This window comes from Pleurodeles waltl, chromosome 7, assembly GCF_031143425.1.
Source record: "Pleurodeles waltl isolate 20211129_DDA chromosome 7, aPleWal1.hap1.20221129, whole genome shotgun sequence".
Lineage (NCBI taxonomy): Eukaryota > Metazoa > Chordata > Amphibia > Caudata > Salamandridae > Pleurodeles > Pleurodeles waltl.
In genome coordinates, this window is record NC_090446.1 from 506,072,453 (window position 1) to 506,091,243 (window position 18,791).

General features: G+C 48.8%; 1 long non-coding RNA gene across 6 annotated transcripts in view; it reads left to right on the forward strand.

The window, feature by feature from the left end:
- LOC138304278 (uncharacterized) overlaps positions 1 to 18,791 on the forward strand; it is a 133,806-nt gene that overhangs the window by 21,643 nt on the left and 93,372 nt on the right. Inside the window, exon 2 of one of the 6 annotated variants that reach the window (XR_011205534.1) lies at positions 7,107 to 7,362. The exons of the other annotated variants lie outside the window; for them this stretch is intronic. This is a non-coding gene — a long non-coding RNA (uncharacterized lncRNA). The remainder of the gene's footprint in view (positions 1 to 7,106; positions 7,363 to 18,791) is intronic. 6 annotated transcript variants of the gene reach the window in all.

Here is an 18,791-nt window from a genome sequence, read left to right on the forward strand (position 1 = left end):
TTATTCTAGTTTGTAGAAGTGTCAGAACATTTGTAGTCACTGTCCTTTCCGCTTTACCCCATGGCATTCATGAAAGAGATGTTAGTAGTCGCAGTTCATCTTCACAGGTCAGGAATTCACTTATTACTGTACCTCAACGACTCCCAAAAGCAGGCTCGCCACATTCACTCTTGTCCACTTAGAAATAGACAGTTTCATGCTGTCCATCAGAGATCATTAATCCCATCTTTTGCATGAGCTCAAGATTTCCTTTAAGGGGCAATCCTGGACACAGTGGCTTTGGAGTCCTTCCTGTCTCCACAAGAAGTCATGAATATTCATACTTTAATCCAAATGTTTAAGGCTCATGCCATTGCTCTGGCCCAGGTGGTTCTAAGGCTTCCTAGTTTCTTTGATCCATGAATACTACTAGTGCCTCCTGCTCTTTGTCACATACAAGCACTGTAGGGCAACCTTCACCTTTAATGTACTCAGCTCTGGGGGTGCCTTTTAGGCCTGATCCGAATAGCTGAAGTGGCAGTCTGAGACCTCAAATGGTGGATGACGGAGGCCAGCCTGACGTGCTGCAGACTATTCTGCCTGCCTCAGCCAGAGCTCACAGTGGTGATGGATGCACCTTCTCCCATGTGGGGAGATCACCTGGACCATATGGCGATCAGAGTCCTATGGTCTCTGATGAAGCAGCAGCACCATATCTATCTTCATGCCCTGTGAGTCATTTGTCTGGCCCTCAGACCTTTTTGTCTTTCATCAAGGGCAGGCCAGTCCTGGTCGTGTGGACACCATGACAGCTTCCTACTGCAGCAAGGAGAGTGCCACGGGATGCACAGCCCTCTGTCTAGAAGCTGTGAGGGTTTGGTGATGCCTGGAACTGCAGGGGATATCTCGTTCAGTCAGTCAATTAGATGGTTCCTTGAACATCAGCTCAGATGATCTCAACAGGCATTCTTTTTGCAGTAACAGTGGCATATACATTCTGACGTGGCTCCAGGTGTTTTCACACACTACTGCTTGTTCTCTGTAGATTTGTTCACTGGTGCAGTGAATGCTCAATGTCTGGCTTTTTGCACTCTGGCGTTTCATTCTCAGGGATTATTGAGAGACGTGTTCCACCTTTGGTGGGATTCCGGCCTCCTGTATGCATTTTCCACTTCTGCCACTGGGCCTGCCAGTCCTTAAGAAAGTGAGAAGTGACTGGGCCAAGCTTAGCTTAATATCACCTCATTGTGCTCAGAGCAGTGGTTTTCACACTTTTTAATGCTGCACCCCGTGAAAAAATAAAACTCATCAGGGTCCGTCAGAATTTTTCACAATTATTCTATTAAGATGACAGTGTTTAAACATGTCTAGACTTATTTAAACATTGCAGACAAGTTATATTACCTTTTTAAAAATGCAGCAAATTGTTTTCTGTTTAAAACAAGCACATTTATCAGCATAATGCTACTTTTGTCCAGAGCCTGGCACCCCTCCTGGAATCACTTGAGGCCCCCCTGGTCCCCGCCCCCCAGTTTGAAGACCCCAGGGCCAAGATTTACTCCTTTTATTCAGTTTCCCACCACCTGCATGAATGCCTAGATCACTGTCTCTACTCCACATCCTTGATCCCCCTTGTCAGACATTCAGACTACTTAGGTCGTATAATCTCTGATCATGATGCCCATATGATTGATCTGCATTGACAGCCTCCCCCCGCCCACACCAACATGGAAATTTACAAGCGACAGCTTGGAGGATCCAGTCTTCCCACCCACACAAACATGGAAACTTACAAAAGACAGCTTGGAGGATCCAGTCTTCAAAGAAACACAGCAAATACATATCCATAGGTATTTTGCTGAGAATCAAGGAACCGCCACCAATGAAAACCTTGAATGGGATGCTTTTAAGGTGTTAAAAAGATGTATATGCATGAAATAAATAGTGGGCGTCGCAGAACACTAGATAGAGAGATATCAGCAGCTGAGCACCGCTTAACGGATCTAGAGAAGCAAGCGGACTGAACTTCTGCATCCCTCCCCGGGTATACCAAAGCAAAGACAGAATACGTTGCTCTGCTGGAGAGCCCACGGCGCCTCAACTTTACGGTTCACGCTGCTAAAGTCAACAGAGAAGGCGACAAATCTGGTCATCTCTTTGCTTTGCTCATCAGACAAGATCATACCGTAAATCCTATCACGGAGATAATTGTTGAACCCAGGACCATGATACGCACACATTATGGGATATTACAAGCATTCCACAAATTCTACTCTTCCCTCTAACAGACACCAACACTCCACACCCCCAATGCATCATCGGAATTCCTAACGGACATTCCCCTCCTGCGCATAACCGGCTCCACCAGCCTCTCGCTTGACACGGCTATAACAACACCAGAGATTATTCAGGCCATTAAGGACCTAGTTAATAATAAAACCCCTGGACCAGATGGGTTACCGTTCAAATACTTTGTGCAGTACTCTACGCTCCTTGACTCTCGCCTTACCGAAATGTTTGAGGCAGCCATCCAAGGTGAGCTTCTACAAGCCACAATCCTTAAATATGAGAAAGACCACACGATTCTGGGGCCCTAGCGCCCAATTACCATCCTCAGAGCAAACTATAGAATCCTGGAGAAAGTCCTAGCAGCCAGATATACTTAGATACTCTCGAAACGAATGCACACGGACCAGAACAAGTTTGTCCAATGTCAGAGCACTTCTCTGAACATAAGGGCACCTTTTCCACATCCAGGATCGTGTATAGGGCCGATATCCACGATAGGCCTGTCTCATACTAGATCCAGAGAAGGAATGATGCAACGTCCTTGGAGTTTCTTTCCAGCTGCTAGCCTGTATGGGTATAGGACAAAGATTGCTCGCATACACCAAACTCCTTTACACTAACCCGTCCTCCTGGATTTGCCTCGGACGCTTTATTTTGGCTCCCTTTCCAATCGAGTGTTGCATCCGACAGGGATACCCGCTCTCCCTGCTATTGTTTGCAGTGGCAATGGAACTCTGAGCTATATAACTACGCAAGGAGGGTCGGACTGGGGCATGCCCCTGAACACAGAACGCATGCTGTGTCTTTATAAGCGGATGATCTCCTGGCCTACCTACAAGATTACCTCGGCTGACCTCTCCCTTATTCATGAAACCCTCACTGCAGCAGGACTCTGTGTTAATTGGACAAAATCCGCAATATGCCCTCTTTCTCCAGTTTATCCCCCGCATTTCACATGCCTTGGGGAAGTACAGCTTCACGTGATCCGTTTTTTAGGAATGCACCTGCATTACTCCCCATCTGCTCTCTATGAGGGTATTTACTGCAGAGCCGTGGATGGAAACTGCTCACTGGTGCCTTCTAGCAACCATTACCATTAGCCCCGATCGGGAAAATTGCACTGGCAAAAATGGTCCTCCTATCTTGCCTCTGAGACTTCTCCACAAATGTACCTGGAAATACCTCCGAGGGTGTTCCTCACCGAGCTCGACCCTCTCCTGGGTATGATTATACAGAGTAGTAAGCGATGCTGCGTCGCCCTTCAAAAGCTCCAATTCCCAGTGGGACACAGAAGACTCAGTGCTCCCTCCTTCGAAGCATATTTGTAGCTGCCCAACTACAATGGCACAGAGGAATATGGGGAAGGCTTCCAATGAACAGGGACCATCCCCATAGCAACCCTCCGTGGGTTTCTTTTACCTAAGGCCGTACCTTTCTCACCCTGGCGCTTAAAGGTGGCGGTAGCATGCTCTTTTATGCTCCGCTTACATCGCCTCGTGACTGGAACTCTCGCATATAAGCCGTCCATGTTCCTCGTCGGCCTCCCTCATTTCCTGAGGTATTACATGACGAGAGCCTTTGCGGCACCGGACTGATAACTCAGTAACCAGGGTGGCTGACCTATATTCGGAGGGCTACTCACTCACCTTTGAGCAGCTGACCAAAGACTATTGCCTTCCCCTAGGACAATTTCTTATCCACCGCCAGCTCCATGCCACCTTCCAAGACCTATGGGGCTCGCCTGACACTGAACCTCCCACCCACCCAGTATTACACACAATACTCCTTATGGGTGACGGCTGTCAACAGATAACATGGCTTTATAAAGCCATCCATGAACTCACAAACACCTCACTCACTACACTAAGACACAAGTGGGAGGATGACTTTGGGGGGGCTCTTCATGACAAAGAGTGGATCCAGGTGCTAGAACACCCCAACAGGTTTCAAGTAACTCCTGATTCAAAAACATTCAATTCTCCATACTACACCGAGCTTATCTTTACCCGACCATAACTGAACAGCTATTACCTTAATGCACAGGTGGACTACCTCCGATGTCATATGCCTGATGCAAATCTTATGCATATGCTGTGGTCATACCTAGCTCTGCAACATTACTGGCAAGCGGTGCACGACACTTGAAGGTCACAGAACTCCTGGATCTCTGCACCTGGGAGGCAACAGCCCTGGGTATCACCAAACGCCGAAAGCAATATAAAGTGCATTTCTGCTTTTCTGCGTTGGCACTCCTTCTAGCCAAGAGTACACTTACCCTTCACTGGCGATCGCCGACAGCCCCGTTGGTGATGGCCTGGCATGGGGCGCTACACAAACTGGGACTAGCAGAGGAAGATGTCCTTTGCTACGAGGAGGTGTGACAACTCCGCAAACGTTCTGTCTCTAGCCAATGGCCACATTATATAGGTTTGTAGAAATGTCTTCTTGATATTATGATCACAAATGGTCCAACATCTTGAAACTGGTTTTGTTGATATTCATTTCTTCACATGAATCAAAATTCCATTCCTTGATGTACACGTTTGTTAACATCACTAGTCAACACGTGTTTCGTCACTGGACAGCTTCTTGCCAACAACCTTCCTCAGGGTTCCAAAAAAGTAATACTGTGTGTTAGAAAATAAAATTAAAGATAAAACTGGGGGTCATCACCCAAGGTACCACAAACTAAAGGATATAAGTGTATTCAATTAAGGAACTTAAACATTATGTTAGCAAAGAAGTAAATAAATACCAATAAAACCAATTTCAAGATGTTAGGCTATATGTGATCATAATAGCAAAAAGACTTTTCAACAAACCTGGGAATTAATTTCGGTGAAGTGTTAAGTGATTGGTTTATTTTATGGACATTTGTCTTCTTTGAGGTCCCAAGGTACCACAAACTAAAGGATATAAGTGTATTCAATTAAGGAACTTAAACATTATGTTAGCAAAGAAGTAAATAAATACCAATAAAACCAATTTCAAGATGTTAGGCTATATGTGATCATACTAGCAAAAAGACTTTTCAACAAACCTGGGAATTAATTTCGGTGAAGTGTTAAGTGATTGGTTTATTTTATGGACATTTGTCTTCTTTGAGGAACATTGGGTGGCACTTCCTCCACTTGGAGCAGCTCTGTATTACTATTACATTCTTCTACTGATTGTATTGATTGGAAAATAGGTTGTTGTGAGATTCTAGTGAAACTGGGATATGTGTTTTGCCAGTAATACCCAGTCACTGCTTTTCAAATACTTTTGCAGGTTGCTTCAGGGAACTGTAGGCTTTGTTCAGCCTGCCTCCATATACCACCTTCTCTGACAAGTTGGTGCTTGGAACTTTAAGCCAAAAGTGGTGTTACCTTTTCATGTTGGACAATATGTCATGGTGTCTGCTTTCTTCTCTCCAACATATCTTTCTAAAGAAAAGGCTGCACCAGCTGGATCCTAAGCATGCCATTAGGTTCTATTGAACTAGAACTAGACAACACTGAGTGGACAATCAACTCCTTGTCAGGTTCTCCCGTTACAAGAAGGGGAAAGAGATCCAGAAATGAACAATATCAATATTTGCATTAAGCTGTACTATGATTTGGCCAACATGGGTCCTCCTGAGGGCCTACATGCCCATTTTACAATGACAAAAGCTACGACTAGAGGCATTCCAGTGTTTTTCATCTTCAAATCTGCTACATGGGCGTCTGTATTTGTACCACTTATTTAGATAATGATAATACAGCCTTTTTTTAAACACCTCAAGGTAATTCATTTTAACTGTGCAATGGAATGTATTTCTCTTTCACCTATCTATCTAATTCTATTTAAGCTATTTATTTAACAAATATACAGCTCTACTGATATAAAAAAATCAACTTCCTGGACTAGGGCAAGATAATTTGCTTTGCATACAGTATGGATAAAATATTCTTTTTGGGTATCTCGTTGAGTTGAAAACATGTAATCTGCATATAACCTGTAAATCGCAGCCTTCAATTCAAATGAATTAGGTCGTATTTGATGCAGAGATTTCTCTCATGGTGCAACACGGTATAACAGCTGACTGATTTAACGCATTTTGGTTACAGATTACGTGTAACCTACAGATCACCAATTCTAATGAGAGCCAGATAGCACAGTCGGTTGGAACTGGCCTTGAGACTGCTTTGATGACATAGTAACTGTTCCACAATTCCTCACTGGCCCGTGACTTGCTTTCTGCTGGAGTTGGCAATCTGAATTGGGCCAGAGTATATGAACACAACTTTATAAAAGTTTTATGGTTCCAAAGTTTCTGCTAACCGCATGAGCTACCAGTGCATGTTGAAAATATGGATGAAAAGCAACAATTTATGTTTTAGTCAAAAATCGATATCTCGAGCACGCCCACAGCAACACCCATTGCATGCCCCTTCCACGCACAGTGCTTCGTGGGAAGGGGCGGTATTTACAAGGTGGCGTTAAGCCACAAAAAGTAGCTTAACAACATCTTGTAAAAACAGCGCTCTGCTTAGCGCCACAGGATCGTCACAAAAAGTGACACTCCTGTAGTGCTAGGGGCCTATAAATACGGCCCTTAGAGTCTAAAAGTTTATTAAAATAAGTTCTATTTTCGTAAGTTGGTGTTGGACTTCATTGTGTTTCACTGACTTTCTTATTCGGTTGCTTTGCAACTTCTGAAATGCTTTGCACTTGTTCCTTTATTTAAGCCTGACTTCTCAAAGCCACAGCTACACAGGGTTGATCTAAGGGTTTGAAAAACAAGCCTGACTTGTGAATATATTATACAGTGAGGCCACACAACCACACAATGTAATGCACTGCTTCCCTCACAGGATCATCATCAGGACCTTCGCACTACTTCCCCAGTACTGACTGTGGGATGGACTAAAGAACTTACCCAGCCAGGAGGAGCCACAAAGAACCTCTGGTTGCTGTGGTTGCACGAGCACAAGTGAGGAACTAGTGGACTGCCTAGTACACTGCTCCTGGGCTGTGTGCATTGAACTCACCAGGACCAGCCGCTGCCACTCTTGTGCCCGTGGAAGGGACATGCTCAGGAAATCTGGGCCTTCAATACTGCATGTGCAGGTGAGACTCATTTCTGGCCAGTTAGCCTCTGGGGAGGTTACTCACTAGACAGCGCTTCAGTGCTGGAAAACATATGACTTTATCAAAGTGAAACTCAGGAGATTCAAACTACTAGTGAGGCTTACCCTAGATGTTGCCTATAGTGAATGGGGAATAACCACTATTGCTAAAGCGAGAAGAGAGTGGGACATATGGAACCACCTAAGAAACATTAGAGCCCTGACCTCAGGAGTAGTGCGAAAATTGTTTGGGAATGTCATATATCTCTTTGTGTAATCATGGTAATATAAAATACTTCTTTTTTCATAAAAGTGAGTAGTTAGCTAGACAATAATTTATTGCTGCCTCTTTGCAGATTTTGAATTGTAAACCTGTGCTCACGTCTATATCTGTCTGCCCCCCTTACCAGGGAGTCTTGGACAGCGCAAACCACGCTATTATTGAGAGTCAAGTGCTGAATGGGTACTTAGCCCACTGGCTTAGACTACATAGTAGGTCAGGCCCCAGGACATCAGGAGTAAAAGGCTTCATCCCCGATGGTGGGCCCAGTAATCCCTGCTTGCCCCTTGGTCCTCTGAACTGGGTCCTGACAGTTTAGATGCAAACATATCAGCCTTAAATATCTCATCAACCGTAAAATTCTCCCTTGCCTTTTGTCTGTTCATGAGCTCCACCACTGTCCTATTGTCAAGAGTGAACATCACCGTTCTGTTTGCCACTTCCTACTCTCAAACCGCCAGTGCAACCAAAAGTAGAAAAAATTCCAGATGTACTAGACTCCTTCCCTGTGCTATCCAGTGCCTGGCTCAGTATTCAGCACACCAACTTCCATTCCCAAGAATACCAGAAACTTTCACCCCAGCAGCATCAGAAAAAATCTGCACTTGCCAAAATGCGTCACCACCCAAGAATTAAAGCCCTTTGAAGTAATCCAAAAAGGTCCTCCAAACACAAGTCCGCTCTCACTGCGATAGAAATCCACACTCTATGATGAGGTAAGGTGGTATCTGCCATTACAAAACCCAATCTTCCACACAAATTCTATCCCAAAAGTTTTTGAACAGTACACAAACCATCCTTCCTATCACCAATAACTTTATCCAGGAAAACTTATATCTCCTCCACTTAATTGTCAGGTAACTTTGCAGTCATGTTCACTGTATCCAGCTCAGAGTGTTGCTGGTCCCTCAGTCTGGTATCAGTACCCCAAATCCTGGGCAAACAGCTCAACACACTGTATTACCTGGCGATACTCACCTGTTTCCCATCTTCCCACAAATAGGAAATCACCCAGTTAATGACATACCAAAATGTGATTACTGTTCTGTCTGAAAGTTCACTGCATAAAGGCACTAATCACCTCAAAAAGAGAACAGGAAATGGCACAGCCATTATTCACCAATATGGCTCCCCCAAACTGCATTCTTAGTAGTGGAAAATATGTTGGGTTTACTAGCAATAAGAGGAATACAGATTTAGTGTCACTCTTTGCCAACTCCGCTCCCACTCCCTCACACCTCACCAATGTCATGGCATCATCTATCGGCGCATAGAACACCATAACATTTTCTTCTACAATGTAATTTAATCACTCACTCACACTCCTTCAGTCCATGAAAGATGATGTATTAGATGGTCCTCCCCTTCCTGTCTCTTTGGCGCTGCCACAATAGAGAAAATCATAATATTAAGTAAAGGCTACTCCCAGAAAGGTATCACAATCATACCCTCTGTTAATTCTTTGACTCACTTTTCTTGCACAATATTTAGCAACTATCGGGCTGATTTTAGATTGTCCACCCAACATCTGATTTTAGATTGTCCACCCAACATCTCACCTAGGTCTTTGATACCTCAACCGAAAGCCCTCCTGAAAACTCCATTCTGACATAGCGGCTGTGTGCCCATTAGGATAAAATGTAAGCCAAGAAATTAACCTTGGCACATTAGCTGGAGTATGCACCCTATGACATAAGTTGAGGTTGTTATGTTATACTATGTTGATTTGTATAGTGCACTAATCACCTGAGAGGGTTTCCAGGTGCTTGGGCAGGTGTGTAGATGAGAGGTCTCCAAGGTGGTTATACAGAGAGCCAGGTCTTCAGCAGAGTTTTGGGGAACCCACGAAGTGAGGAGCAGGCTCTGAAGTGATGAGGGAGGTCGTTCCATGACGGGTGCGATGTAGGAGAATGAGCAACCTCCAGTTTTGATTTTGCGGATATGGAGAATGTGTGCGAGTGAGGCAGAATGTAGGTGTCTGATGGGCTGGTGAAAGGGTTTGCGGCTGTTCAGGTATTCTGGTCCTGAGTTGTATAGGGCTTTGTATGTGTGCATGAGAAGTATGAATTGGCTTCACTTGTGAAGGGGGCCAGTGAAGCTTCCTGAGGTGCAGTGTGATGTGGGTGCGGTGTGGGAGGTCTAGTATGAGTCTTGCTGCAGTTTTCTGGACGGTCTGGGGCCTAAATATGAGTTGTTTTGAGATTTTGGCATAGATAGTGTTGCCACAGTCCAGTCTGCTGGTTATGAATGCCTGCGTGATGGTCTGTCTGGTGTTCTGAGGTAACCATTTGAAGATCTTTCGCAGCATCAGTAGGATGTAGAAGCAGGAGGTCTACACTGTGCTGACTTGCGGCTTTATGTTGAGCTTGACATCTAGGATGATCCCTAGATTTCTTGAGTGGATTGCAGGTCTGGGTGTTGGTCCTAGCTCTGACAGCCACCAGGTGGAGTTACAAAGTGGGGTAATGCATGCATTGCGCCACTTTGTCAATATGGCAAAGGAAAATGGCCCTCTTAACACCACATTAGTGTAAACAAAAATGACGATTGTGTCGCGCTAAGAGGCGGTAGGGCCTTGTAAATCTGTTCCTTAATGTCTCTGGGTGTAGAATTCCATGTGGTGTGATGAAAATAGCTGAGGAGAAAGGCACCGAACCTGCCCTTCTCTCTAAGGTGTATTTAAGTAGTTTAATACGGTACGCCTCCAGGAGTCATGAGGAAGGCATTAGGGTATCTCTAGTAGGTATACACATGTTGTCTGGGGGGGAACGCGTGAAACGCATATATGCACACGAGGTACCAACTCTCGTCAAATTTAATCCTGGGCCTGTAGGGCGTGTTCCCTATCCCCATCTCCCTCTATGCCGTGTTCCTCACTATCAGTTTCTTCCTCTTCCAAATTTAGGTGGTCATTACAACCCTGGCGGACGGTGTTAAAGGTGCGGTAATATCGCAAACAGGCCGGCGGACAAAAAAAGGGAATCATGACCGTGGCGGAAACCGCCAACAAAGACAGCCACTTTAACACACTGCCCGCCACGGCGGTACAGACAAGCAGCGCGGCGGTCACCGCCAACAGACAGGCGGGAGACAATGTACCGCCCATAGTATCACAACCCGCCCATCCGACACCTTTTCCGGGGCGGATACACCGTGGATAAAAACACGGCGGAAACAGTTTCTGCAATGGGAAAACGCTCACCTTAACACATCCCACGAGGAAGGAGGACACCATGGAGCCGGAATTACAAATCCTACCTGCCCTTGTATTCCTACTCATCTACGAAGAGCAGCGCCGGCGAAGACACCGGTGAGTACTGCACCTACAACATAGGGGAGGGGTGAGGCAAAAGTCAGGGACACACACACGCAACAACCCCACCCTCGCATATTACAACACACACACCAATGCATGTACAAACAGCACTGTAACAACCCACAACCCCCCCCCCGGAAGGATGCAAAGACAAAACAAAATCAGTTCAAACATTGTAATGCATCAAAATACATGTGTCAAATATATACAGATATATATAAACTCATACAAAGGTATATACATTACGAGAAGTAGTGCAGATATGCACATCTCAATGTCCGTGCACCACTAGGCCAAAAATGCATGGGCGAGGCCCACACAAGATACCTGTCCACAAACGGAGAGAACACTGCCGGGGCATCAGAGAGAAAAACAACAGACACCTCAGGGGGAAGGGAAGGGGGGGGCACCTCAGCCGGATTACAGCACCACGCCACATCCACGACGGGGCTCCATGCCCATTGATGTATCCTGGGGAGTGCAAAGCCACAGTCTCTCAAGTCTCTACAGTGGGTGGTTTGCCCACTGTTCAATCCTGGGGAGTGCTAAGCCACAGTCTCAAGTCTCTACAGTGGGTGGTTTGCCCACTGTTCAATCCTGGGGAGTGCACAGCCACAGTCTCTCAAGTCGCTACAGTGGGTGGTTTGCCCACTGCATTATCCTGGGGAGTGCAAAGCCACAGTCTCACAAGTCTCTACAGTGGGTGGTTTGCCCACTGTTCAATCCTGGGGAGTGCAAAGCCGCAGTCTCTCAAGTCTCTACAGTGGGTGGTTTGCCCACTGTTCAATCCTGGGGAGTGCAAAGCCGCAGTCTCACAAGTCTCTACAGTGGGTGGTTTGCCCACTGTTCAATCCTGGGGAGTGCAAAGCCGCACTCTCACAAGTCTCTACAGTGGGTGGTTTGCCCACTGTTCAATCCTGGGGAGTGCAAAGCCGCAGTCTCTCAAGTCTCTACAGTGGGTGGTTTGCCCACTGTTCAATCCTGGGGAGTGCAACGCCGCAGTCTCACAAGTCTCTACAGTGGGTGGTTTGCCCACTGTTCAATCCTGGGGAGTGCAAAGCCACAGTCTCTCAAGTCTCTACAGTGGGTGGTTTGCCCACTGTTCAATCCTGGGGAGTGCAAAGCCACAGTCTCTCAAATAGATAACAGGCTCAACTGGTTCTGGAGGGGGACTGGTGCCCAGAGTGCTTCATCCTGTGAAGGACAGAGGTAGTGGATGGATCTCTCCACTGGTTCTGGAGGGGGACTGGTGCCCATAGTGCTTCATCCTGTGAAGGACTGAGGTAGTGGATGGATCTCTCCACTGGTTCTGGAGGGGGACTGGTGCCTAGACTGGATTAGTCTCCCCGTGACAGTTCCTGTCCCGTCACTGTCCCAGCTGCACATGGGATAACGATGCTTGATGTGGCGGTCTTTTCCTTCTTCAGCGGTGCATGCCCTGTTCAGCGGTGCTTTGCCATGGCGGTCTCAGGACTGTTTAGCGGTGCGTGCCCTGTTCTGCGGTGCTTCGCCATGGCGGTGTCAGGACTGTTCAGCGGTGCTTTGGCATGGCGGTCTCTGGACTGTTCAGCGGTGCTTGCCCTGTTCAGCGGTGCATGCCCTGTTCAGCAGTGCTTTGCCATGGCGGTCTCTGGACTGTTCAGCGGTGCTTGCCCTGTTCAGCGGTGCATGCCCTGTTCAGCGGTGCTTCGCCATGGCGGTCTCTGGACTGTTCAGCGGTGCTTGCCTTGTTCAGCGGTGCATGTCCTGTTCAGCGGTGCTTCGCCATGGCGGTCTCTGGACTGTTCAGCGGTGCATGCCCTGTTCAGCGGTGCTTCACCATGGCGGTCTCTGGACTGTTCAGCGGTGCTTTGCCATGGCGGTCTCTGACCTGTGCATTGGTGTGTGGCATGACGGTCCCTCATTGCCCAGCGGGGCTGTGGCTGCCGGGGCCCTCCTGGGCACTGACTCTGGCGGTGGTCTCCTGACCAGTGACGATACTTGTGCCCTCCTGGGCAATGACTCCGGCTGTGGTCTCCTGACCAGTGACGATACTTCTGCCCTCCTGGGCACTGACTCCGGCCGTGGTCTCCTGACCAGTGACGATACTTGTGCCCTCCTGGGCAGTGACTCTGGCGGTGGTCTCCTGACCAGTGACGATACTTGTGCCCTCCTGGGCAATGACTCCGGCGGTGGTCTCCTAACCAGTGACGACTCCGGCGGTGGTCTCCTGACCAGTGACGATACTTCTGCCCTCCTGGGCACTGACTCCGGCGGTGGTCTCCTAACCAGTGACAATACAGGGAGTGCAGAATTATTAGGCAAATGAGTATTTTGACCACATCATCCTCTTTATGCATGTTGTCTTACTCCAAGCTGTATAGGCTCGAAAGCCTACTACCAATTAAGCATATTAGGTGATGTGCATCTCTGTAATGAGAAGGGGTGTGGTCTAATGACATCAACACCCTATATCAGGTGTGCATAATTATTAGGCAACTTCCTTTCCTTTGGCAAAATGGGTCAAAAGAAGGACTTGACAGGCTCAGAAAAGTCAAAAATAGTGAGATATCTTGCAGAGGGATGCAGCACTCTTAAAATTGCAAAGCTTCTGAAGCGTGATCATCGAACAATCAAGCGTTTAATTCAAAATAGTCAAGAGGGTCGCAAGAAGCGTGTGGAAAAACCAAGGCGCAAAATAACTGCCCATGAACTGAGAAAAGTCAAGCGTGCAGCTGCCACAATGTCACTTGCCACCAGTTTGGCCATATTTCAGAGCTGCATCATCACTGGAGTGCCCAAAAGCACAAGGTGTGCAATACTCAGAGACATGGCCAAGGTAAGAAAGGCTGAAAGACGACCACCACTGAACAAGACACACAAGCTGAAACGTCAAGACTGGGCCAAGAAATATCTCAAGACTGATTTTTCTAAGGTTTTATGGACTGATGAAATGAGAGTGAGTCTTGATGGGCCAGATGGATGGGCCCGTGGCTGGATTGGTAAAGGGCAGAGAGCTCCAGTCCGACTCAGACGCCAGCAAGGTGGAGGTGGAGTACTGGTTTGGGCTGGTATCATCAAAGATGAGCTTGTGGGGCCTTTTCGGGTTGAGGATGGAGTCAAGCTCAACTCCCAGTCCTACTGCCAGTTCCTGGAAGACACCTTCTTCAAGCAGTGGTACAGGAAGAAGTCTGCATCCTTCAAGAAAAACATGGTTTTCATGCAGGACAATGCTCCATCACACGTGTCCAAGTACTCCACAGCGTGGCTGGCAAGAAAGGGTATAAAAGAAGGAAATCTAATGACATGGCCTCCTTGTTCACCTGATCTGAACCCCATTGAGAACCTGTGGTCCATCATCAAATGTGAGATTTACAAGGAGGGAAAACAGTACACCTCTCTGAACAGTGTCTGGGAGGCTGTGGTTGCTGCTGCACGCAATGTTGATGGTGAACAGATCAAAACACTGACAGAATCCATGGATGGCAGGCTTTTGAGTGTCCTTGCAAAGAAAGGTGGCTATATTGGTCACTGATTTGTTTTTGTTTTGTTTTTGAATGTCAGAAATGTATATTTGTGAATGTTGAGATGTTATATTGGTTTCACTGGTAATAATAAATAATTGAAATGGGTATATATATTTTTTTGTTAAGTTGCCTAATAATTATGCACAGTAATAGTCACCTGCACACACAGATATCCCCCTAACATAGCTAAAACTAAAAACAAACTAAAAACTACTTCCAAAAATATTCAGCTTTGATATTAATGAGTTTTTTGGGTTCATTGAGAACATGGTTGTTGTTCAATAATAATATTAATCCTCAAAAATACAACTTGCCTAATAATTCTGCACTCCCTGTACTTCTGCCCTCCTGGGCACTGACTCTGGCGGTGGTCTCCTGACCAGTGACGACGGTGCTGATGGTGGCGTCCCGGCCGCCGGGAAGGATGCCGCTCTTCTCCGCCGTGATGCTCACACCAGGCTGTGCAGACTTCTTCGGGCCCTTCCCCACCTTTGGAGGAGTCACAGCTGACTCTGCAATCCCCCTGGGACCCCTGTGAGTTGTTTTGCCTCCAGGAGTCTTCACCCGATCCCGTCGGCCACTTTCCAACTTCAGAGCCTTTACAGGGGGTGGACTGGCAGTGCCTTGGCTCCGTGTCACACTGCCTGCCCTGGTGGCCGGTGCACTCCGCACACCTGTAACACGCACAACTGGTACTGGAGGCTTTTTGGCTGAGGCGCTACGACCAGACTGATGAATTGGAGGGGTGGGGGCAAAAAGGTCAACTTTGCAGAGGGACAGTTTCTGACGAACACTGGGATGGGTAGCTGGAGGGGGTCTGGGAGTGGAGGAAGAGGAGGTGGTTGTAGGAGGTGTCACTTTAGGTGTTTTGGGTGCAGGTACTGGAGGCTGTCGTGAGGTGGATGGATGTTGGGTGTGTGGGTGGCCGCGTTTGTGTACTTTGGGAGGGGGCGTCACAGACACACTTGGAGAGGACACAGGGGACGTGTAAATGGGAGTGGAGGTGGTGAGTGCAGGTGAGCGGGGTGTGGTGCTGGGTGTTCTGGTGCGAGTCCTGGTGCCTGTAGATGTAGTGCATGCAGGTGAGAGTGTAGACGAGACTGGGAGGGAGGAGGCAGACGACGAGGAGGGGGACACAGTGGAGGCAGTGGATGTTGCTGTGTCTGCATGTGTGTGATGCTTGTGTGTGTGCCTGTGGGTTGTGTGGTGCCTATGTTTGCCTGAGCTACTTTTGTGTGTTGAGGTGTATGCATGCTTGTCTGATGGTGTGCTTGGGAAAGGCTGGGGTACAGGGGATTGGGTCTGGGTGGAGGGAGTTGGAAGGGGGAGGCTAGAGACAGGGACAATGGCTGCCATCAGTGCTGAGGCCAGAGATTGCAGGGTTCGATGATGGGCAGCCTGACCAGAATGAATGCCCTCCAGGAATGCATTAGTGTGTTGCAACTGCCTTTCTACACCCTGGATGGCATTGACAATGGTAGACTGCCCAACAGTGAGTGACCTGAGGAGGTCAATGGCCTCCTCACTGAGGGCAGCAGGGGTGACAGGGGCAGGGCCTGAGGTGCCTGGGGCGAAGGTGATGCCCACCCTCCTGGGTGAGCGGGCACGGGGCGAAGGCTGAGGGGCTGCTGGGAGGGCGGTGCTGGTAGGGGAGATGGGGGGAGAAGTGGGGGGCACAGATGGTGCCGCCACCACAAGGGAGCTCCCATCGGCGGACGAGTCCGTGTCGCTGGTTGGTGATCCGGTGACCGACGTGTAGCTCCCCTCGCCCTCCGTCCCACTGGTGCATTCTGAGTCCGTGGTGTGGCCCTCCATTGCCATGTGGGATGCAGCTCCCTCGTGCCCGGTGCCACTGTACCTCCGCCTGATGATGCTGATGCACAAAAGAACAGGGAGAGCAGAAAAAGGGGGAGGGGACGACAGAAGAAAGACAGGTTGAGTCAATGGCTTACCGCTACCATTGGCGGACAATACAGACACAGCAGCCCCCTGCACTACGCCGTGCTCTTGGCCTCTACAGAAGCAAATCCTGGGATCTGGCCTACATGCCTATGGTGGACATCTGCACACATGGATGCCACAGGGGCATCTATACCTGTACTTTGCCCACTACTGAGGTGTGGTGGAGTGCCACATGCCCTGCATTACGGAGGGGCCTAGCCTACGTATTTCGGCCTGGCCTAGGTACACCCACAGCCCTCCTCCCTCAGCCAGCCCCTCAACTGCGCACCAAGTACCCAGAATGAGGTTGTACTCACCCCCTTGTGTCTGCTGTGATGCCCTCAAGCGCCCATCCAAATCAGGGTAGGCCACCGCCAGGATCCGGAACATCAGGGGGGTCATGGTGCGACGGGCACCCCTCCCACGTTGGGAGGCCATCCCCAGCTGAGCCTCCGCCGTCTTGCTCCAGCGGCGAATGTCCTCCCATCTTTTCCGGCAGTGGGTGTCCCGTCTCTGGTGGCCCCCCAGGGTCCGGACGTCCTTGGCGATGGCACGCCAAATGTCCTTCTTCTGGTAGGCGCTGACCTACATGACATGCACAAGGGAAGAAGACTGCACCGTTGATGTGAGTGTCCCCCCTCCCTACCCTAGCCATGTGGCACATGCATTCACATGCATTCATGTTCCCTGAACTCTGCCCCCTTCCCTCTTACAACCAGCCCTCTCCACCCAGGCCTAGCCCATACAATGTGCTCCCTGTGTACTTACCTGTTGGTCTGGAGGACCGTAGAGTAGCGTTATCTGGGGGAGGACCCCGTCTACTAATTTCTCCAACTCCTGAGCAGTGAAGGCAGGGGCCCTTTCCCCAGACGCAGCAGCCATCGTCGCTTCCAGACCGAGGTCACAGCAGCACTTGCAGTGTAGGTCCTCTCCTGTCGAAGATCAGGTATCGAGTGATTGAACAGATAGAAAATGGCGGTGACGTCCGCGGCGGTGACGTCCCGGCGGTGCGTATCATCAACGCCGGCGCACTTCTTCATTGGCTCCTGGGACCCATAGGGTCCAATGTTAACCAGTGCAGCATTGCGCCGCGGTCTACGACCGCCTACCGTGACGGTGTGCAACGCCAGCGCAGTTACCTCACAATCCCATTGTCCCAGTTTAGAGGTCAGGCAGCTGCCATTTCAGGGGCCCACATGGCTTCATTTACTTCTGCGTCACACATATCTAGGCCTACACTCAACACACATACAGGAAGGGTTTTGTGTTTGGTGTCGTGTTCTGTGTATCTGTGGGTACATACCTGGAAAAAAGATGACTCTGTGGTCGCTGTTGTCCTTCCTAGGCACCGTCAGCTGGGACAATTGAGAAGATGGCAGAATCCTCTGGTGTACCGACCGCTGGTGGACCTGTTGACAATGGAGGAGCGACATTTAATCGTCACCTACAGGTTTGACCATGCCACTATCCAGGAACTATGTACCCAGTTAGAGCCAGACCTGATGTCACCAATCCGCCATCCCACTGGAATCCCCCCTGACGTGCAGGTGCTGTCAGTGCTCCATTTCCTTGCAAGTGGGTCTTTTCAGACAACAGTGGCCATGGCATCAGGGATGTCCCAGCCTATGTTTTCCAACGTGCTGTCCAGAGTGTTGGCTGCCCTGCTGAAACACGTAAGGAGATACATCATTTTCCCTGAGTTGGAAGATTTGGCTACAGTTAAAGGTGACTTCTATGCCCTTGGACATATCCCCAACATCATAGGTGCTATTGATGGGACCCATGTAGCTCTGGTCCCCCCCCCACAGGAGTGAACAGGTGTACAGGAACCGGAAGAGTTATCATTCTATGAATGTACAGATGGTATGTTTGGCAGACCAGTACATCTCTCAGGTAAATGCTATGTTTCCTGGCTCAGTGCATGACGCCTACATCCTGCGGAATAGCAGCATCCCTGATATGATGGGTCAACTCCAGAGGCACCGTGTGTGGCTATTAGGGGACTCTGGTTACCCCAACCTGTCCTGGCTATTGACCCCAGTGAGGAATCCCAGGACCAGGGCAGAGGAACACTACAATGAGGCCTATGGGCGGACTAGGAGGGTGATCGAACGGACCTTCGGCCTCCTGAAGGCCAGGTTCAGGTGCCTCCATATGACAGGTGGTTCCCTATTCTACTCAGCGAAGAAGGTGTGCCAGATCATCATCGCCTGCTCGATGCTTCACAATCTTGCTTTGCGACGCCAGGTGCCTTTTCTGCAGAAGGATGGTCCAGATGACGGTGTTGTGGCAGCTGTGGAGCCTGTGGAGCCTGTGGACAGTGATGAGGAGGAAGCTGAGGAAGAAGACATCGACAGCAGGGAGTCAGTCATACAGCAATATTTCCA